This window comes from Castor canadensis, chromosome 8, assembly GCF_047511655.1.
Source record: "Castor canadensis chromosome 8, mCasCan1.hap1v2, whole genome shotgun sequence".
Classification (NCBI taxonomy): domain Eukaryota; kingdom Metazoa; phylum Chordata; class Mammalia; order Rodentia; family Castoridae; genus Castor; species Castor canadensis.
In genome coordinates, this window is record NC_133393.1 from 60,254,866 (window position 1) to 60,275,992 (window position 21,127).

Sequence of the window (21,127 nt, forward strand, 5' to 3'; positions counted from 1 at the left end):
AGAAAGAAATAAAGGCAGTAAGTGCAAACCTCTGCTTAAGCAACAAGAACAGAGAAAAAATGGTGTACTAGGGAGAAAAGAAAGAACACCGCTGGTTTTCTGAATAGGAAAGGGGACATACTGAATGTTTTCATGCAGGGGAAAGAAAAGGTAATGGAGAAACAAAGAAACCCTGGGAACAAAAAAATGGTGGCAATGAAATAGAGAAATATTCTTAGGTTAAAAAAAAAGTGATGCTCTATAATGAAGATGACTAGTTATAAGGTCTGTTTCGGGGGCCTACAGAATATTTCCAAAAATGGGATTCAAACATGTTGAGATTTCACATAGAAACCAGATATTTGATTTTTCTAAAGAAAACAGAAGGTGGAACAACAGTAGGCCAAGCTCCTGGGAACAATCACTGCTGACTGCCCTCCCTGTGGCCCTCCTTCCCTACTCCCTAGACATGCAGCACTCTGCAGTTTAGAGCAGTTCCTGCCTGTTGCCCAGTTTGTTTTAGTTATTTCAATGGCCCTAGCTGGCATTTGAGTTTGTGACTCCTGTCCTGATCTGTTCAACAAAAGAAGGAGATGACATCATCCTTACAGAGTAAGTGGGAACTGAAGAATGAGACATGAAAACTATGAAAAAAATATTGCATCGCAATATTTTTTAAGAAAACAGTAAGTCAACAGGAAGTGAAAAATCAAAGGACTGCTGTCTATTACACAGTGATTGGTCACTTGGCCTGGCAATGCCCTATAGCCTGGAAGCAAAGTTCACAGAGCAGTCATGGCATAACACTGGATGATGGGGGTGTCCAGAGTGCTAGTGGGGACCTCGGTAAAGAGACTGGCTAGTGCCTGGTTCTGACAAGCAGACCAAAGGGGATGGAAGAGGCCTGGGAGAAGAATTGGAGACATGAGAGCAAAGCACACAGATCAGGAGGGGGGTTGGGAGAGGAACCTAGATGGCAAGACAAAAAGATTTTCCCTGGAGATTTTCTGGCAGGAACATGGAAATATTATCTGTATAAAAATATCAGAGGCAGACACATCAAAGGTTGAGTGGAAGATGAATTGGTAGACATGTGCAGGAAAGTGAAAACAAGTATATAATTAGCACAAAAGGGAAAGTCAGACAAAAATTTACCTTTAGTGGACCTTCATCTGGCTACTCCTCAACTTTTAGAAGTCAACTGCAACAGATTTTCTTTTTAAAAAAAGAAAAAGCTAAGACAGTAAGTCATAATAAAACAAATTTAGAGAACTATATTGATGTGAAAGGAACCAAGTGAATTTTTTCTCTTTTGTTCCGTTTGGTGCCAGGGATTAAACCCAGGGCTCTGGCATGTTAACACGTGCTCTACCACCCAGCCCTACCCTCAAGTGACTGCATAAGGAAACTATTTTAAACTACATACTTGACTTCCTTCAAATATTCCTAAATACAATTCAGGAGATAGAAAGTATGGTCATTCTTTCTTCTTCTGTGAAGAGGACTGTACATATATGTCAAGTTTTAAAGAAGAAAGGAGATCCAAAGTTTCAAGTGTGGTAAATTCTCAATGTCTCACACCTCAAACGCACTTACAGGGGGAAAGAGCCCAGGTCTATCATGGCCTGGCCAAGGCCTGAACCTAGGGAGTCTGCATAAATACCTTAATGTCTTTAATAACAAATAGAAAAAAATGCGACAAATGCAGAGAATCCCCAAAGTCATACCAGCTGACAGCCTGGCAGCTGTGGGGTAAGAAGCACTGGTGCCACAAGGGAACTGTGATAAGGGCTCATCTTCCATATTTGAGCTACTTGCTTTTACAATGAGAATGGACTCAACAAATGAAGCTAAAGCAACCTTTTTAGTGACCAAAGAAATGTAAATTAAAATGAGACCTCTGCTTCAAATACTAAAAAAAGTGTGAAATGGATTGAACAGTCGTAATCCAAAGACTCAAAGTCTCTAAAAAAGTTTTCAGGTTAGGGATGCTCAACCCTAAAGTCTACACAACTATTCCAAAATCTGAAGAAACAAACTCTGAAACGCTTCTGGTCCCATGCATTTTGGATAAGAGATTCTCAACCTATAATGCACACTATAAAAGGTGTGGGGAAAACATGATGTCTAACAGTGTTGTTTCTTCTCTAAGTAGATAATATATGTCCATAGCATAAATTTTTTTATTATAAAAATTTGTATTAGGATAAGGATATATTTGTTATACAGGGGGGATTCATAGTGATAATTCCGATTAGGCTTATATTGTACATTGGTTGATCCCCCCATTCCTCTCTCCCTTTCAGCCCCCTCCCCATTCCACTTAAAGCAATTACAAGAGGTTTCTTTGTTCTATTTCATCTAAGTATATTAAATCCATCAACCATATTCCCTCACCTTTATCTCCTTCATTCACCCTTCCTCCTCCCACTAGTATCCCCACCACACACACAGTACCTATTTTACAGTCCTGTCTTTCATTATTAATGTTTAGTAAAGTTGATGTTCAAAGGGGTTTCTGTGGGTATACTTTGTTTTGGTCCATTCAATCCTTTTCATTACTATCCCCTATCCCTTTACCTCCCACCCTGCCTTTTTTCAACAGCTTTCAATACATATCCTTATATCCTCTACCTTCACATAGCTTATGTTTTATGATATTACTGATGCTCTATCATTCTCTTTTTCCTTTCCCTCTTTCCCAGAGTTCCATAGAGTAGTTCCACTCTTACAAACATATTCTACATATGAGTCTGTACATAATCATGCTTGTTTTTGTATATATGTTTATTTTTGGATCTTTCACATATGAGAGAAAACAAGTGGCTTTTGCCTTTCTGAGCCTGGCTTACTTCACTTAACATGATGTCGTCCAATTGCATCCACTTTATTGAAGGCCAGAACAGCAGCATAAATAGCAACATTTTAAATATACACACCTTGATACCTAGAAGCACTACATGCAGAACTCTACAAAAGGGATCTACTTATTACCCAGATGTTCACTGAAACATTTTAGAGATAGTGATTAATGAGAAACCACTTGCAAATGTGGTTTACAAATGTGTATACTGAATAAGTACAATATTTCTATCTGAATGAACACTGTGTAGTCATTATGAAACATAGGAGAGCAACATATACAGATATTGAAAGGCTTTTCATGACACAGTAGAGAAAAAAAGTTGTTAAACAAAACAAATATATAATAGCATTTTTGTAAACCCACAAAAATACCTGATTTTACATGTATATCCGGGAGGATGTCTATGTTAATTATAGAAGATGAAAAGTGGAAAGGAGTGGGAAAAAGGGGATGGAGATGATTTCTATTTTTTAATAGTATGATATTACTTCAATATTACAAGGATCACACATTACTTAGGTAAACACGAGTTTTAAAAATTAAGTTTACAACCACAAAGCTATTAGAAAGTGTTATTAGGAGGTATTTTATATGTACATTATTAAAAAGACTAAGATATGGAACTTGAGCATGTCCTAGAGGCCCTGCATACAGGAAAACATTACACTGATGGAGGAGCTCACATCTGAGGGGAGGAGAGGCAGGCACAAGAGTCCCAGAGCCACTGAGGGAGGCAAGCATGGCCCAGATTCAAAACTTTTCAGGATGTGCTGAAAATATTAGAATGGACAAAGACAGACGGATGATGGACATGAACAGAAAAATCTAAGAAGACAAAGGTATTCCTGCACCTTGGAATCTGAGACCCCCAGGAATACTGCCCCAAGGGCCACCTTGTAAATTACAGCAAGAAGTCAATCTTCTTTCCTAAAAAGGTAACCATCAACTCCAGAAGATAAACTATAATCCAAGAACAGATAACACATCTATCATGAAGAAATGATCAGATGAAAACTCACAGGAAAAGGAAAACCAAACTAGTAGAATACGTTTCTGGGGCCGAAGGCATGGCTCAAGTGGTAGAGCCCTTGCCTAGCATGCGCAAGTACTAGGTTCAATCTCCATTACCACAATTAAATTTAAAGAATGCATTCATTTTTTGCAGACTGCTAACCAGTTTTCCCAGCAGTTTTTGTTGAAGAGGCTGCTATTTCTCCATCGTATATTTTTAGCTCCTTAATATCAGACCCCAAACTCTTAAGTTGATACAAGAAAGAGTAGGAAATACTCTGGAGTTAGTAGGTATAGGTAAGAACTTTCTCAATGAAACCCCAGCAGCACAGCAACTAAGAGATAGCATAGATAAATGGGACCTCATAAAACTAAAAAGCTTCTGTTCATCAAAAGAAATGGTCTCTAAACTGAAGAGAACACCCACAGAGTGGGAGAAAATATTTGCCAATTATACATCAGACAAAGGACTGATAACCAGAATATACAGGGAACTTAAAAAACTAAATTCTCCCAAAACTAATGAACCAATAAAGAAATGGGCATGTGAACTAAACAGAACTTTCTCAAAAGAAGAAATTCAAATGGCCAGAAAACACATGAAAAAATGCTCACCATCTCTAGCAATAAAGGAAATGCAAATTAAAACCACACTAAGATTCCACCTCACCCCTGTTAGAATAGCCATCATCAGCAACACCACCAACAACAGGTGTTGGCGAGGATGCGGGGAAAAAGGAACCCTCTTACACTGTTGGTGGGAATGTAGACTAGTACAACCACTCTGGAAAAAAATTTGGAGGCTACTTAAAAAGCTGGACATCGATCTACCATTTGATCCAGCAATACCACTCTTGGGGATATACCCAAAAGACTGTTACTCCAGAGGCACCTGCACATCCATGTTTATTGCGGCACTATTCACAATAGCCAAGTTATGGAAACAGCCAAGATGCCCCAGCACTGACGAATGGATTAAGAAAATGTGGTATCTATACACAATGGAATTTTATGCAGCCATGAAGAAGAACGAAATGTTATCATTCGCTGGTAAATGGATGGAATTGGAGAACATCATTCTGAGTGAGGTTAGCCTGGCTCAAAAGACCAAAAATCGTATGTTCTCCCTCATATGTGGACATTAGATCAAGGGCAAACACAACAAGGGGATTGGACTATGAGCACATGATAAAAGTGAGAGTACACAAGGGAGGGGTGAGGATAGGTAAGACACCTAAAAAACTAGCTAGCATTTGTTGCCCTTAATGCAGAGAAACTAAAGCAGATACCTTAAAGCAACTGAGGCCAATAGGAAAAGGGGACCAGGAACTAGAGAAAAGGTTAGATCAAAAAGAATTAACCTAGAAGGTAACACCCACGCACAGGAAATCAATGTGAGTCAATGCCCTGTATAGCTATCCTTATCTCAACCAGCAAAAACCCTTGTTCCTTCCTATTATTGCTTATACTCTCTCTACAACAAAATTAGAGATAAGGGCAAAATAGTTTCTGCTGGGTATTGAGGGGGGGAGCGGGAGGGGGTGGAGTGGGTAGTAAGGGAGGGGGTGGGGGCAGGGGGGAGAAATAAACCAAGCCTTGTATGCACATATGAATAATAAAAGAAAAATGAGAAAAAAAAAAAGAGATTAAAAAAAAAAAAAAAAGAATGCATTCATGTTCCTCTATCTCCAGTGCTCAGAGCAAAACACATGTTCTTTGATTCCATGAAGTTTCCCGGTCTTCCAGCAGAGGAAGGTTAGCAGCAGAGCTGACTCAGAGCACTGAGGGTACAGATCAGTAGGTGGTGTTTACAGCAACTATGCATAAACACCCTTCCCATGCTGATCTTATTTCTCAAAGTTACTGTATTAGTTTTCTACTACTGCCACAACAAATTCCAACCAATGTAGCAGTGTGATACCCATTTATTATCTCAGTTCCATGGGTCAGAAATCCAGCACAGAGAGACTCATCTGGTTCTCTGCTCCAGGCCTGATACAGAAAAGAAACCATTGTGCCAGCAGGGCTGGGTGCCCTTCTGGAAGCTCTGGGGATGAACCATTTTCAAGCTCATCCAGATTGTTGGCAGAGAGATTTCCATGTGGCTAAAGGACTGAAATCTCACTTCCTCATGGGCAATAGGCTAGGGTTTGTTCTCAAATTTGAGAGATCGCCTGCAACCTCTTGGCTCATGAACCCTGTCAAAGTCAGCAGTGGAGTGTTGAGTTCTTCTCAACTTCCAGACCCTTCCTTCCTCTGAGTCTTAAAAGCTTATGTGAGTTGGACACCAGTGACTCACACCTGTAATCCTAGCTACTTGGGAGCCTGAGATCAGGAGGATCATGGTTCCAGGACAGCCCAGGCAAATAGTTCACAAGACCTCATCTCCAAAATAACCAGAGCAAAATGGACTAGAGGTGTGGCTCAAGCAGTAGAGCACCTGCTTTGTAAGAACAAACTCCAATCCCACCAAAAAAAAAAAAAAGTTTATGTAACATCACAATGAAACTATCATACACCAATAAAAATGATTTTAAAAATTTATGTGATTACTTATTTAAGGCCAATTTTGACAGGAATAAATATCCCTATCTTTGTGTGTGAGAGAGAGAGAGGCTGAGTCTTGAATTCATGGCTTCAGGCTTGCAAAGCAGCTGCTCTACCGCTTGAGCCACTCCAGTCCAATATCCGTAAGGTACTGAAGTTGATTAATCCCTTTATAACAGTACCCAGATCAGTGTTTCACTGGACAACCAGAATACCCCAGACCTAGACGCCTATTGTATTAGTCAGCATTCTGTCACTATAACAAGCTATTTGACACTTACAAAGCAAAGAGGTCTACATAGCTCAGTTTTAGAGATTCCATGGCATGGCCTGGTAGGGCAGGAATGGGTAAAAGGATTATATCTCAAGTCAGGAAGCTGAGAACCATGATTTTATATAAACCCTCTCATCTGAGCACGGACATGTACCCCCATGACCTGATGACCTACCACTAAGCCCTAACTCCTGAAGGTTCCACCACCTCGAACTTACTACCCTGGGTACCGAGCCTCCAAAGCATGGACCCATGGAGGACAGGCCAAGTCCAAATCATAACCCCTATTGTATGTTTATATTCTGATGTGAAAAAGCTGGACCTAAATATTCCAATCCATGTGGAAGCTGTTTTTCAGAGTCATGAATTGGTACTCCTTTTCTTTTTTTAAACTCAGGGCCTCACACTTGCTACATAGGTGTTCTACCACTTTAGCCATGAAGTAGACCCTTTTAATCTCTAGTTATTTTTCTGGATAGGGTTTTTGCCCAGGGGACCAGCCACAGACCACAATCCTCCTACCTCTGCCTTCTGCACAGCTTGGATTACAGGTGTGCACCAACACACCCAGCCTCTGGCATAGCTTTTGTACTAGTTATTGCAATTCAATCTGCAAATAACTGCTAAATAAATATTAAATAGCCATCCTTAAATAGAAAAACCCATAGGGCAGAAGTTAAGTAACTTGCCCCAACAACACAAGAGATGGAGGTGGGAGACTGGAATTAAGCCCAGTTTTAACAGTTTTAAAAGCCCATTTCCTTTAGTATTTCTGAAAGCATGGCACAATTATGACTTTTAACAGTGACTTAGTAGTAAGAGGGATAAGGACTAAATATAAAGTGGGGGAGGGGACACAACAGGATTAACTGCTAATTTGGTTTTGCAAATTAAAGATGAAAGAAATGAAATCAAAACCAATTAATATTTGATGGACAAGTGGCACTTAACAAATCAGAAGATCCAATGAAATCTGAATGATTTTTACCAAGAGGGTAGGGAAGGAAGTTTAGGTTATCGAAAGTCTTAATAATTTTAACAAGATAGTCACACAATGGGATACTAGTCCTGCTATAAAACTAAGCAGGTTACAAAATACCATGTACAATATTGCATATGACTGTGTACATATATTTTCACACACATTTCGTTTATTCAACAAATATTTGGGGGCATCTCTTATGTGCCAGGCACTGGTATAGTTGCTGGGGATGTAGCAATAAACAAAGTTCCTGCCTAGAAATAGCAAGTAAGTCATAAACAAGTGAACATATAAGAGACAGTAGTAATACCATGGAGAGAATAAAGCAAGTAAGGAAAAAGAAAGCTCAGGAAGTAGGGCTGTTATTTTATGTAAGCTAGTCAGAGAAAAGTTGTGAAGGAAATGAGTGAGCTATGCAGATGGTGGGAGGGAGGGCATTTCAAGCAAAGGGAATAAATAGCAAGTGCAAATGCCCTGGGGCAGAGATGTACTTGGAGACCTAGAGTAACAAAAAGAAGGCATTGTGACTGCAGGAAGTAAACAAGGAGGGGAGCACAGGAGGAAAGGTCTGAGAAACTAGGGATGAGAAGTAATTATGTGCCATTTTAAAGACTGATTTTCTTCTGAGGGAGATGAGAAGCTATCAGAGGGGTCTAAGTACAAGAAGAAGAAAAAAGGACATATTTTATCCACAAGTAAAAAGAGGAAGTTCAAAACATGTATAGGGGTCCACTGAGAGCCTTAAAGTTGGTATAAAGGTTATTTTAAACTAAAGACATCTGAGATTCAACACATACAAAAAACAAAACAAAACAAAACAAAAAAACACCTTTCTTCAGCTTCCCTTATCTAACTAAAAAGGCAGAAACTTCTAGAAAAGTAAGGCTGCCAAAATTTCCCTTGAGTGGTTTTCATTCCCAGAAAGGAGACTGAAAGTAACCCACCATAAATGCTCTCTCTGGGGAGTTTTATGACCCTGAAGAAAGCAAAGACACAAAGACCAAGTAACTTCTTCCAATAGCTAGAAAGAAATTTTAGGCAAGCCTTGTTATCTCTGGAAACTCCTTGTCATTCCTAAAGAAACCCAGGTGCTCTTCCCAAAGGCCTTTTTCTCCCCAATCCCCCTTCCCTACCAGATTAAGTATATAAAGCCTCTACCTAACCATTTAGGGAACTGCTTACAGAGAAATACATTTTTTTTTCCTGCTGTTAATCTGTCTTTTGTCAGTTTAGTCCACAGGCCTCAGGAACTGAAAATAACAAAGGTTTTCTCCCCAATACACCCAATTTAGCGGATCATCACTTCCTCAGGGTGAGATGATTCATGAACTTTCCCTCCTAGTTTTACTCATTTATTTAAAAGAAAAGGTGTAGTCCACAGGATATCAAAGCAGTTTGAAGCCCAAAGAAGAAAAGCTAACAATGACTCCAGAGCCAGAGGGCTGAATTTAGATTTTGGCTGCCTGATCCCTCACAACCTCAGTTTACTCATCTTCAAATAAAAGTATAGCACCCACCTCCTCTGGCCATTGTGATGTAAGCAAAGCATTCACATGGTCTGGCAGAGCCCCAAAAGTGGGATCTAGTGGTTCTACCTGCAAGCAAAGGTCCAGCCTGGTCTTAAGTAATGGTCGATTTCAAAGAAAATACCAATCCATCTAGTATTACCAAAGCCCAAACTGATAGCATTCATGACCACCAAAACAAATAAGTCTTACTTTGCATCTGATTCATGCCTAAAGGATCTGTGATCCTTTATCTCTCTTAAGGTTTTAGCCAGGATCTAAGAAGCCAGCCAATAATTTAGTTTTAAAATGCAGGATTATTGACTACTATATGAGAATAAAGTCCATGGTATTAATGAAAAGGTGTAACAGGTACTTAAAAACCTGCTTTTGCTAAACAGCACTGGCACTTTACTTGGACCCACAAATTAACTGAAGGCAGGAGAAAAGCTTAGCCTCTGAGTCTCCATTTGGATCTTGTTCTTTGTTTTGAGTCACTTTGTAGCCATCTTGGAATCCAATAAGGACTAGACAGGAGACAAAACCAGTCATTGGCTCTTATTGTAACAAGGCCCAGAGTGACCAATCCTGAAACAATGAACAGACCACCTAAGGCCACAGTGACCACCAGAACACACTTGTGGCTGAGACTGTTTAATGATTATACATAGCTCTCCCTCTGCCCCCAATTCTTCCTATGTAAACCTAAAGCAAATGTCCATTCCAGGAAAACGGGTTGGAATGCTACCTTTCCTCTTCCCACGGCTGCCCTGCCCATGTGAGTAATAACCTTCCTTGCTCTGCCCTTCACCATTATCAGTTTTTATATTAGATGTGTTCAGTGAGTGACCAGCCTGGCCTATGGAACTCACGAGTTTGGGCCTGGGGCCTAAAACACCTGTAACAAAGGCAACTCATATTTTCCATAAGGATGGTGGTCTGTGGGTCAGTTTTTAAAACACTGGAATGAAGTTTTCCATACGTAATATTTACCTTTCAGCACAAATTCTCTCCATACAACATCATACAAACAGTTTCATCATTAAGGAAAGTATAAGCCATGGCATTTGAGGATGCTCTAGTTTAAATGACAATGATAGTGTCTTGTTTTCTGAGGGGGAGGAAGTAACAACTTTGCCATCTCCTAGTCTGAGTGGCCTCTGTAGAAAATGTCAGCTTAGCCCAATTACATTTATTTTTCATGTCGGAAAATAGTAGGGTTTGTTCCACACTGGTGCTATGTATGTGCATAGAAATTTCACTATTTAATTTTCATGTCTGGAAGGAGAGAAGCTTATAATTATGTCATGAGGTATAACTATAATTAGGTTTTCTAATACCAGAGGTAACCCTATGCCCCAATTGTAAAATAACAGAGAATTCTGGTACTGTGCTATTGGGTTGGCTTTTTTCCTCCTTGAACCATTTGCATTCCTCAGGCCTCAGGAATCATGAGAAAATCTTAAAAGGTTTTGCTTTGTGTAAAAAAAGAAAAAGGAACTCAGTTAATGTAAATTTTATTAGTATTTAGCACTTATGAGAGTTTCATACATACTTGGTGATCCTTAAAATCATTGTTACAGGCTAGAGGTATGATCTAGCATGCTCTCAAGGCCCTGGTTCAATCCCCAGCACCTCAAAAAAAACAAAAAATCATTGGTATGGCTATGAATTACAGCCAGAAAAACTGATTAACTGGTTAGTAGCATTTTTGGGTTAAATAAATCACCTTATTTAACTCTGGTGATGCTAATGAGACTGCAGCCACACAACTTCATAACTGGGGCCACACAGTGCACTTTTCATGCTTCTGTTTCCAGAAGATAAACATGCAATTTATCATTTACTCAAGAATAAGAGCAGCTTGTGTTGGGAGAAGGAAGAGGGAAAGACTATATACACTGAAACTATTCTTCCCAACCTATACCTCCAAATGAGAAGGCAATTCTTACATATTTTATATATACACATATACATTAGAAGTAATCACATACAGTTCCACTTTTCTGCATTGCTGCTATTCTGGGAAGAGGGGAGATAAAATTAGAAGGACCACTTTCAATCCTAAAATCAGTTACAGGTTCCAAGCACCAAATAATCTTAGAAAACATGTAAGAATACTAATAAAGCATTTCTAAATGATAAAATGACTAATAATATTCTAAAACATTTCAAGAGCCAACTTCTACTCAAACACACCCAATGCATTACTAAAATCTTATGAACCATGTACACTTTGCACATTCAAAATATCTAGTCATAATAAAAATGGCAAGACTGTTGAAGAAAACAACTGACTCTAGAAAACAAAAGAATAAAGCTTCAAATAAATGGGATCCCTTAAATAACAGTGATTCTCAGCTCCCAGGACTTTCTGAGCTCAAAAATTAGAGAATGTATTTAGAATTCTCCAAGGGAGAGAGAAATTTCCTCAGAATGCAGAAATATAAGGCAGAGGTCAGGCATTCACATTCCACTAATTTTAAGTTTGTCCCTAATAAATCTAAATCACTCATTTCTCATAAGCGAAAAGTTTTTCAGATTATTCCCTTTCCTTGTATAAAAGTACTGTTACTATATTACTCCTAAAACCTTCAGTTTGATATAAAAAAAGATCAGTGTGAGATGAGAAAGTTTTATCCTTCATTAATTTAAGAAGAAATGGAGCTATGAAAACATTTTTAAAGCAAACCCCTCTTCTTTATCCTAAAATACATATGAAGCCAGTCATGAAGATTTTCACATAAAAGGACTCACTGCATTTTCAGATTTTAAAATTAATGAAAGAAAATCCAAGCAACTTAGACATATGAGTAAGTCTTATTTCAGGATCTGGTGCTTTTTTGGTTGAGGGGAGGAGAGACAGGAGTTAAGGAAGTCTTCATTGAGATTTTAAGATTCTTAATCCTTCCCTCTCCCCCTCTCCAAACATATATGCTAAACAAATGTAAATTAATCTCTTATCAATGCAGACATACATACATGAATTGATCTGCTCCCAAAAATTCCAAAAAGTAACCTACTTGAAAACTGAAGTATAAAGATGAGATGACTTGTTAACAATTCTGTGAGCCATCCTTCTAACTGCTGTCTCCTTATCAATGACAAAAAGTTAGGTCACAATCAGAAACTTCCTGTCCCCTCAGTAAAAGTCAACAATCCTGATGAGGACCAAGAAGCAATAAACTCAAGGATCCTAATTCCTGTAAACTTAACTTCATATCAAACCACTAAAAAAAAATAGAAATTCCTATAAACTTAACTTCATATCAAATCTCTAAAAAAAAATACATTGCATGCACATATAAATAAAATTTTTAAATTTTTAAAAATTTAAAAAATAAAATAAAAAAACAAAAACTGTTAATGCCAGCTAAGTCTACAACAGCTAGTCTCTTATCCATTTTGTATGTGACAGTGGATGTTTTTGATAATACTCCAAAACTGGTTTTCCTTTCTATCACAACAAATGTTATCATTGGCATCGAATGGGAACACTGTTAAAAGATCCAAATCATACAAGATTTATTTCTTAAGATATTTAGGTGCTTCATTAGCATACAGGAATGAATGTTACTGCTCTACTCCCAGGTGGCTAATGGAAACACTATTAACCATTTACATATACATGTGTCACAATTCTCACAAGTTATGCATGTGAGAAATCAGAAACCTTCTCTGGAGGTTTCCTTTCTCCCACAGATCTTGAATTTAGTCTATTCATCACAAGATCTCAAAAACAGGATGTAATTATACCAAAAAAATACTTTACTTCAAAAGCAACAGATGTATTTAGGAAGCAGCATTAGTCACTGGGCTAGTTGCTATTTCTAGAATAGCCTATATTCATTATTCATAATTCTACATAAACTTTACAATTTAAGTTTTAAACAGTGTCTAAGATTAGCATCGACAAATAATTGCTTTATCAATGCACATTCTCTTTCATTCATAAGCCTATGACTTCATGTAAAATAAAAAGTTACAAAATATAAACCTAATTAAGTTTACAAAAGTGTACAATTACATAAAATATAATACCTCATGTAAAAATGAATGACAATTTTTATGTAAAATGGTGCCCAACTTACTTGCTTAAAACAATAAATATACTTTCCTGTAAGATCAGGAAAATCAACACAAAAAATGGGATTTTTTTTATAACCCCAAAACAGTATTTCTTAAAAAGGATCGTAGCCAATGGAAATATAAGGTAAGTAGTAGAAAGAATTTGATTCTGGACCATCTAGCTCTTCCTTGCTGTATCATCACCAAGGGACTGCTACCCCTTAGAAAAAGGGGGATAGTGGAGTCTTCAATCCTGATTTATGATTTCCTCCAAAGAAAAGCAGAGTATGTGCCAAGAAGAGGAAAGCAAGGCTTAGCTACAACAATCTTTTTTGCGTATAATATCACTGCTATTTAGCCCACTCAAGTAAAATCAAACAAAGGAATAAAGACTCTGTAATCCTGCAGATCCTTCTGCAGGAAATAAAGAACAAGAAAAGTCACATTTAGAGAAATTTCCAGAGCTTTTTCAGCTCTCCTCAAAACAAGGCCGGAATACTTTCTGAAGTTTCTTGGAAAGTTCTTGCTCACCTTCCAGGAAGGGCTGCCTTCCCTGAGACGGCCCACTTCTCCCCAGCCAAATGCGCCATTTAAGGACTGTCCTCAGGGACCAGAAGGGACAAGCCTCATCCTTCTTCTGCTTGGCAAGCAGACAAGTGCTTTATAACAGCAGCCTGCCTCCCTCCTTTAACTTCCTAGGACTCCTCAGCTCTGGATCTTCACACTGCTCCTACAGAACAACTTCCAGGCCTCTGGTGAGCATCATCTCTATACCACAACAATGGAAACATGCCAACTGGGCAGGGCGACACTCCTCTTAAAATGACACATATGGAATCAAGCACAAGCTTCTAGGTGTGGACTCTCCCACCAGGAGCACAAAGAAACCATTATCTCCAGGCACTGGATACTAACTTGCATTACATCTGCTAAGCATGGACAGGTTAACTTTCATTAGAAGTGACATCTCAAGTTTGGCTTGTGCTGACCGACAAGCTTCATGAGGTTTTAATCAAACCAAGTCATCCCCATTCTTGGCAGATTTTTTTAAAGTAGAAATTCACAACATGACATACAGCTTTACCCACTTCCACTTAGCATGGCAGACTGTACAGATTATTTTCTGGATGTTGGCTGTCATTAGTTGTCTCTCCCAGCTGTTACAAACCACAACTTCCAGGCAGTCAATGATGATAAAATGCTGAATAAAAACCTGCAGGGAGCCCATCTCAAAACCAAATCATCTCCTAATGCATAGCTTTTTACCAAAAACAATGCAAGTTTTCAGAAAGTGACTATTTTATAAGTGGAGCGAGTGGCTTCACTAGGATGAGAAATCTAACTTGTAAGGAAGGTATCATTGTCTAAAATAATTTTGTTGGTCTGAAGGTATGGGTTAACTGATAGAGCCCATGCCTGCTAGAGAGAGAACCTGAGTTCAAACTCCAGTACTGCCAAAAATAAAACAATTTTGTTGGAATGAGTAAGTACTGTCACTACTAGCATTGACAGTCTCCCTTATCATTTTCTTGATTACACCAAGCTGTGCATTATCTCCAGGACCTAATAGGAACCTTAATAGGATTGCCAGCAAATGTCATGAGCTGTTTTAAGCCCTTTACCCTAATATACATCTATGTACTCCATGTTAACCAGATCGGTTTTGTTAAGCAGACCTTGATGTCAAATTAAACTTTGTTCAAACACTGGCATTTTTATAAGATGCCTTCTTCTGCCCTGGTTAGTTTTATGCAAGAGAAGTTCACCCAAGACACTTAGCAAATGTTACTGATTAACTGTCTCTTTAAACAGTTTTCTTAATACCATATATAATTCAGAAGCACTCTAGCCATTCAGTTTGAAAGGCCTAGAGGGAGAAGAAAAGTAGACTACCCAAGGAACAATCTGATCAACCAGCCACAGACTGCTCCACACTCCATCTACCTGTTCCCAAAGAGGATCACCCCAAAATGTGCTAAGAGTTACAAAGAATTACTGAGATCATCAAATCAGGGTGATGTGAATGGTACCCACTGCCAGTTATATGTGCTGCATCCCTCACCCTAAGGCCCCAAGCCATCAATGACCTATCTATCACTGGACACGAACTTTACAGACAAAAGTTGCTTTCTATGCAATTCCTACGTCACCAGTTAACAGGAAATCAATTACCCCTCGTGGGTTAGCTGAAAACTTTGAGGCTGCTAAAGGACATAAGCACCAGGAACACATGTCACAGAGCATATTAGTTCTACCCAGAGAGAAAGCTGCACTGGGCACTCTTTTCTGCAGGAAACTCATGACATCACTGCATATGTGGTGCACAGGTTATTCACCAGGGCAGCCAATGGCCTGCAGCCTCTGGACAACTAGAGAGAAGCAATAACCAATGAGCCAGAAAGGGCTGAAGCAGAACTAACCACGCAGGGCACAAAACAGTATTCAGTGTGGGTAAACACCAGGCCAGGCCAGGCCAGGCCAAGATAGGCTGAGTGATGACAGAGGCAGCTGTCTTACTATCACACATAAGCCTGAGCTCATCTGTATTTTCAATCACCTGCTGCCTGCAACCCAGGCATGGACCAGGGTCAAACAGCAACAAGATAAGTTCAGAATTATCAAATGAAGTAAGTGGCAAAGATTCTCTGTTTAGCCAAATTTTAGTCCGGCTCCTAAACCTTCTCCTAGGCCCATCTGTGCACTTTCTTGTAAAATCCAGTTTAGCAGAGAGCTCACATCCCCAAATATACAATTGTCCTCTACACCTGATCGGTGGGTTTATTACCCTCCACCATCACTCAGGTGATGTCTCATCACCCTGGCCTGGCTTCAGCAAAATCCTATTAGGTCAGCTGAGCCAGAATTCCCCCTTATCCCTGATATTTCCTCATAGAAATTTTCCATTCACTACTCTACCTTCCCTTTACCCTACTTCTTGGCTATCCATTCCTATTTGCCCATGCCAGACTTGGAGTTAAGTCTAATCTCTTTGCCCCATCAGTAAAATTCCATTGCCTTGACCCTTACACCTATCGTGATGGTCCTGACTGAAGTCTTTCTTACTGTTCTTTAACAATTTATTAGTGTATATTTTTAAGACAGTTCAGAGTTATCAAATCAATTAAGTTTAGAGTTATCAAACAGCCTTGAGCCAGAGAAAAGAACCTTTTCCCCTAAGAAACACAGACTTTGAATTACAACTAAAATTCTCTGGTACAGTGAGCTGAATATGAGTACATTTTTCCTTTCCCGTCCTCAGCCCTGTCTTTCCTTTAGTCCTGCCCTCAATGTTCCACTGTAGCTCGGCCTCTCTCAAAGCAACTCCAACAGTTGTTTTGGCCCCAGGCATCCCTCCAATAACCCTATATTTAGTGACAGTGCTCCTGACTGCAGTTCAGGACAGAAAGTCTGGGTTGACCATTGAGGACCACTAGCAATAAAGCATCTTGACGCCCAAACCTACGGCAGCTCCATTCTCCTCATTAACAACAACTCTATTCAAAAGATGTGAAGGAGAAATGGCAACAATACTTTTCCTTTGAAAGTCTGTTGAGGATCCGAATTTAAAACATAGCATCCATTTTGATTCATAGACAACAGAACTAAGAGACCAACAAATTCAACACCTGGCATTAGGCAGGTAGCCTGGTGAATTAGACATAATAAAAGCTGTGTTAGAATCAATCAGAGATGTTTGAGACGCAAGCATTTTAAAATCTGGTAAGTTGGGAATATGTAATGCCCCTGCCCCACCTTTAAAGATGACGAAGTAGGGAGCTTGAGGTTCCTGAGGGGGCAAACATGTACCTGCAACACAACCTGCTATTATACAGATTATGATTCTGTGTTCCATGGGCTCTTTCAGAGTCTTGTAGTCTTTCTAGTTACAGACCACAGTCTGTCAGTTTTTACTTTTATTTTAAATTTTAATTGACAAATAAAAATTGTACATATTGGGTCAGGAATGTTGCTCAGTGGTACAGCACTTCCTAACATGGGAAAGGACCTGGGTTCAATTCCTAGAACTCCTCCAAAATTGTACATATATATTTATCGTGAACAATATATTTTCAAGTATGCATTTCTTTTTAAAAAAGAAATCTATCTGTTTAAAAATATTCTGGGTCCAAGAGTAGTGGGACATGCCTGTAATCTCAGCTATTCAGGGGCAGAGGTCAGAGGTTGGGAGGCAAAGGTCCAAGTCTGGCCCAGGCAAAAGTACAAAAGCCTATATGAAAAACAAACTAAAAGCAAAAAGACTGGGGGCATGGCTCAAGTGGTAGAATACTTGCTTAGCAAGAGCAAGGCACCAAGTTCAATCCCCAGTATTGCAATTAAAAAAAAAAAAACCTGCTTCATCTCAAGATGGCAGCTTGATCTTCACATCTTTTAAGAACACATCAACTTAAGATTAAAATCATTATTTTCAACTAAAGAAATTACAGAAATATGAAACACCAAGAGACTGAGTCATTAACAGTCTGGATGGCCAATGTGTGAGCACTGAGCATGATGGAGCCCTCTCAGAACCTGAGAAGGTATGACATAGCATAACAATTTTAGAAAGAATACATTCAGCTATAGAGGAATTAAATTACACAGTGGCATTCAATGATCGTTTTCTATTTTGTGGATTTCCAAGAACAACTACGTAGCCATCTTTCTGGCTCTCCAACAATTGTCTAATTTACAGTGTTCCTTTCAAATCACCTTAATTGCTTTTAGGAAATGGAAAGGATGTAAATTATAAATAAATCCAGTTCCTTCCAGTTACTACCAGGTTTAGAGGCATGGTACTAGCAGAGGTCTGTAATGTAGGACAACCATTATTACTCCTAGCTGTGTAGTGGCTAGGGACAGAGAAACAAACATTCCCAGGTCAGCTTAGGTGCCACCATTTGGGAATCCTTCCTGACTCCAACATGTCTGTGTTATATGTCCCTAGAACACTGACAAACAACACCTCTAACAGGTCACACACCCCTAGAACCAGGTCTGTCATAGTCATAAATAAACTTGACTACTATGATACAGAATTTGCTGTTACTACTAGCTATGTGATAATGTCACATTGCTAGTCTGTATATCAGTTGCTCACTTAAAAACAGGAATAAGAGTATCTATCTCAGTTTCCTTGCCAAAAAAAAATAGGGCTAGCAGAGTGGCTCAAGTGGTAGAATGCCTACCTAGCAAGAATTAGGCCCTGAGTTCAAATCCTAGTACCATATCAAAAAAAAAATAGCAGTGAGTTATAAAGATTAAAATATTCTTATGACTGTAAGCTAATCTCACATGAATGCACTTCTACTTTGGAACAGCCAATAAACAACTTTAACTATTATTGTCACTGTTTTTATAGTTGTCTTTTTTTTTTTTTTGGTGGCACTAGAGTTTGAACTCAGGGCTTCACACTTGCAAAGTAGGTGCTCTATTGTTTGAGCCACTCCTCCAGTCCATTTTGCTCTGGTTATTTTACAGATGGGGTCTTGTGAACTAGTTGCCAGGGCTGGCCTCGAACCACAGTCCTCCTGATCTCAGCCTCTCAAGTAGCTAGGATTACAGGAATGAGCCACCAGCACCCTTTATTTGTGCTTGTTTTATCTTTACAAGTAGATAGCAAGTCCTTGTGGGTAGGGGGGAAAACCACAAAATTTGAAATAAGACAGGCATTAATGGGGTAAAACCCGAAATCTTCTACATGAATTAAAATCTGCTTTCATGAATTAAAAAAATACAACTTTTCACATTTTAACACCTTATAGACTAGAATGTGTCTTACAATTAATGGTGTTTTAGAGTCAGTGCAATAGGGTATTATATCTGTTTGATCTTGGGCAAGTTAATCTCTAAAACTGATATTACAATACTATACAATATTAATATTAGTAAGTTATTATAACCCTCTTAGACTTACAATAAAGCAACAAATAACCGTACAAGCCCCTAAAACAATTTGTGTAGTGAAGTGCAAATAGCATAACCACACAAATGCCTAACAGCGCTGAACACTCTTATAGATCCAGTGTCTTGTGTTGCAGATGCTTAGGAGCTGAATAAATATTATATTTTACAGTCTGTGTCAATTCTTGGCTAACATGTGTGAACATGCAGACATCTCATGGGAGTGGCTTATTAAAAAGATCAGGAGCTGTACATTCAGGGACTCTGCACAGGAATAATGTGTGAGCACCAAGGGCCCTTTGCAAGAACCTGCAGCTGTTTTAAACACCCCACCATAGGCTGAGATTACTGTCCAGCCCCAATGTGGAGCCACCTAGAGCTCACCTCCCTGCCAAGGCTGAGCTAAGATTCAAAGTTAGCATGGTGGAGTCTGAGTGTTTAGGAAGGTGTTTTTTACAAATTCACTTATGACTCTTGGCACGTAATAACAATTTTGAACACATATTCATTATGCTCAGCTAAAGCTTTCGGAATAACCCAGATTTTTGAGGTCCAGCATCTAAGTAGCATCTAAGTGACAGAAGCTGGCCTGGTTCCAAAGCCCGTCCTTAACCACTGTGTCCTCCCTCTTGGTAGCATTATGCAACATGGGTTTAAAGAAAACAAAGCTCTCCCACACTTCAAGGCTGTGCCCTCCAGCCCAAGAGCAGCTTCCCTACTCAGAAGGAATCAGATCCTCCTACCCCAGGTGAATGGAGTCAAGGCAGGGTAGAGGGTGGAGCAGTTCTGTGTGTAGTAAGTGAGAATTTCTGTGGGTTTCCGAGCCCAATTGGTACTGCCTGTTTCCTGGGATTCTGGTCAGTCCTGGTGTTGATTTGTTTCCCATATCTCCAGGCAACATCCTCACTGATCACTTCTGGTCCTGCTTTTCTTGACAGCCTTTCTTCATCCCTTCCCCCACCCTTTTTTTTTTTTTTTAAAGTACTGGCTCTTCAAAAGTTTCTCTTCTAACAAAAGTCATTTCTCTCTGCATAGCACCACACTTCCTGGCAAGGAAACTCTCCTTTCATTCTTTGCAGATTTGTGTCACAATGAAAAGGCACTGCTGAGGATTCCTCATTTGAATTGTACCAGAGGTAAATCCTCCTAATTCCAGCATGCCAGAAGATGCACATGTGCAAGGCACATTAGAAAGGTGGGAGGGGAGAGGGAAATGTGCACCAAGTTAAAACTCCATGCCTCACACTCTGAGATCATCACCAAAGCCTCTAGGGTCACATGGCAGAAGGTCACCCAAATCCACAGCCTCAGAAGAACAATTTGAGAGTCTTATCTTTGGCCCTTTCTCCACAGCTACATAATCTCCTTCTCATCTGAGGAAACCAGGAGGAGAGGTTTTTTGTTTTTGTTTTTTTTGTGCCTTCTTTTCTAGCCAATACAAGAAGCCAGCTGGCAGACCACCTACTTCACATCCAATGACCAAATCATCACATCCCTCCAAGAGGTTCAGAGATGAGTGCTTTTATACAAAACCTGTTGCCATGGCAGCTTGAGTCTACTGTTTCTGAATAAAGAACAGTGACCTATTTATCTTCCCACTACGCCCGTAATGGAAACAGGTGGGTAACATCTTCCACAACTTAGCTTTACAGAGCTCCCAGGTGGCCATGCAGATAAAGACATAGAATACAAGAGTCATCTAGGTGTTCAGGGAGACTCACTGGGAAGTCAAGTTCATTGGTCAGCACACACACACACACACACACACACACACACCTGACCCCTTCTCTGTACCAGGGCCAAACCATTGGGCTTCCCCACCTCCAGGCCCTCACTGGTTCAAAACCACTGAGACAAGGGGTGAGCAGAATGGACACCCCTTTCACTTACTAAACAGAAAAGCAAAAGGATAACTGTGTTCACTTGCAGGTATGACTCAACCTGCAGTTGGGAAAGGGATTGTGTACGATTATCTATTACTTTGGCCTCGTTTA

At 39.5% G+C, this 21,127-nt stretch overlaps 1 protein-coding gene across 10 annotated transcripts in view; it reads right to left on the minus strand.

The window, feature by feature from the left end:
* Ppfibp1 (PPFIA binding protein 1) overlaps positions 1-21,127 on the minus strand; it is a 145,263-nt gene that overhangs the window by 103,469 nt on the left and 20,667 nt on the right. Inside the window, exon 1 of one of the 10 annotated variants that reach the window (XM_074083045.1) lies at positions 13,764-17,114. The exons of 7 other annotated variants lie outside the window; for them this stretch is intronic. The gene's annotated coding sequence lies outside the window, so the exon portion shown is untranslated. Of the gene's footprint in view, positions 1-13,763; positions 17,115-21,127 lie in introns of those variants that run through there. 2 more of the 10 variants (XM_074083049.1, XM_074083050.1) reach the window with 2 other exon arrangements.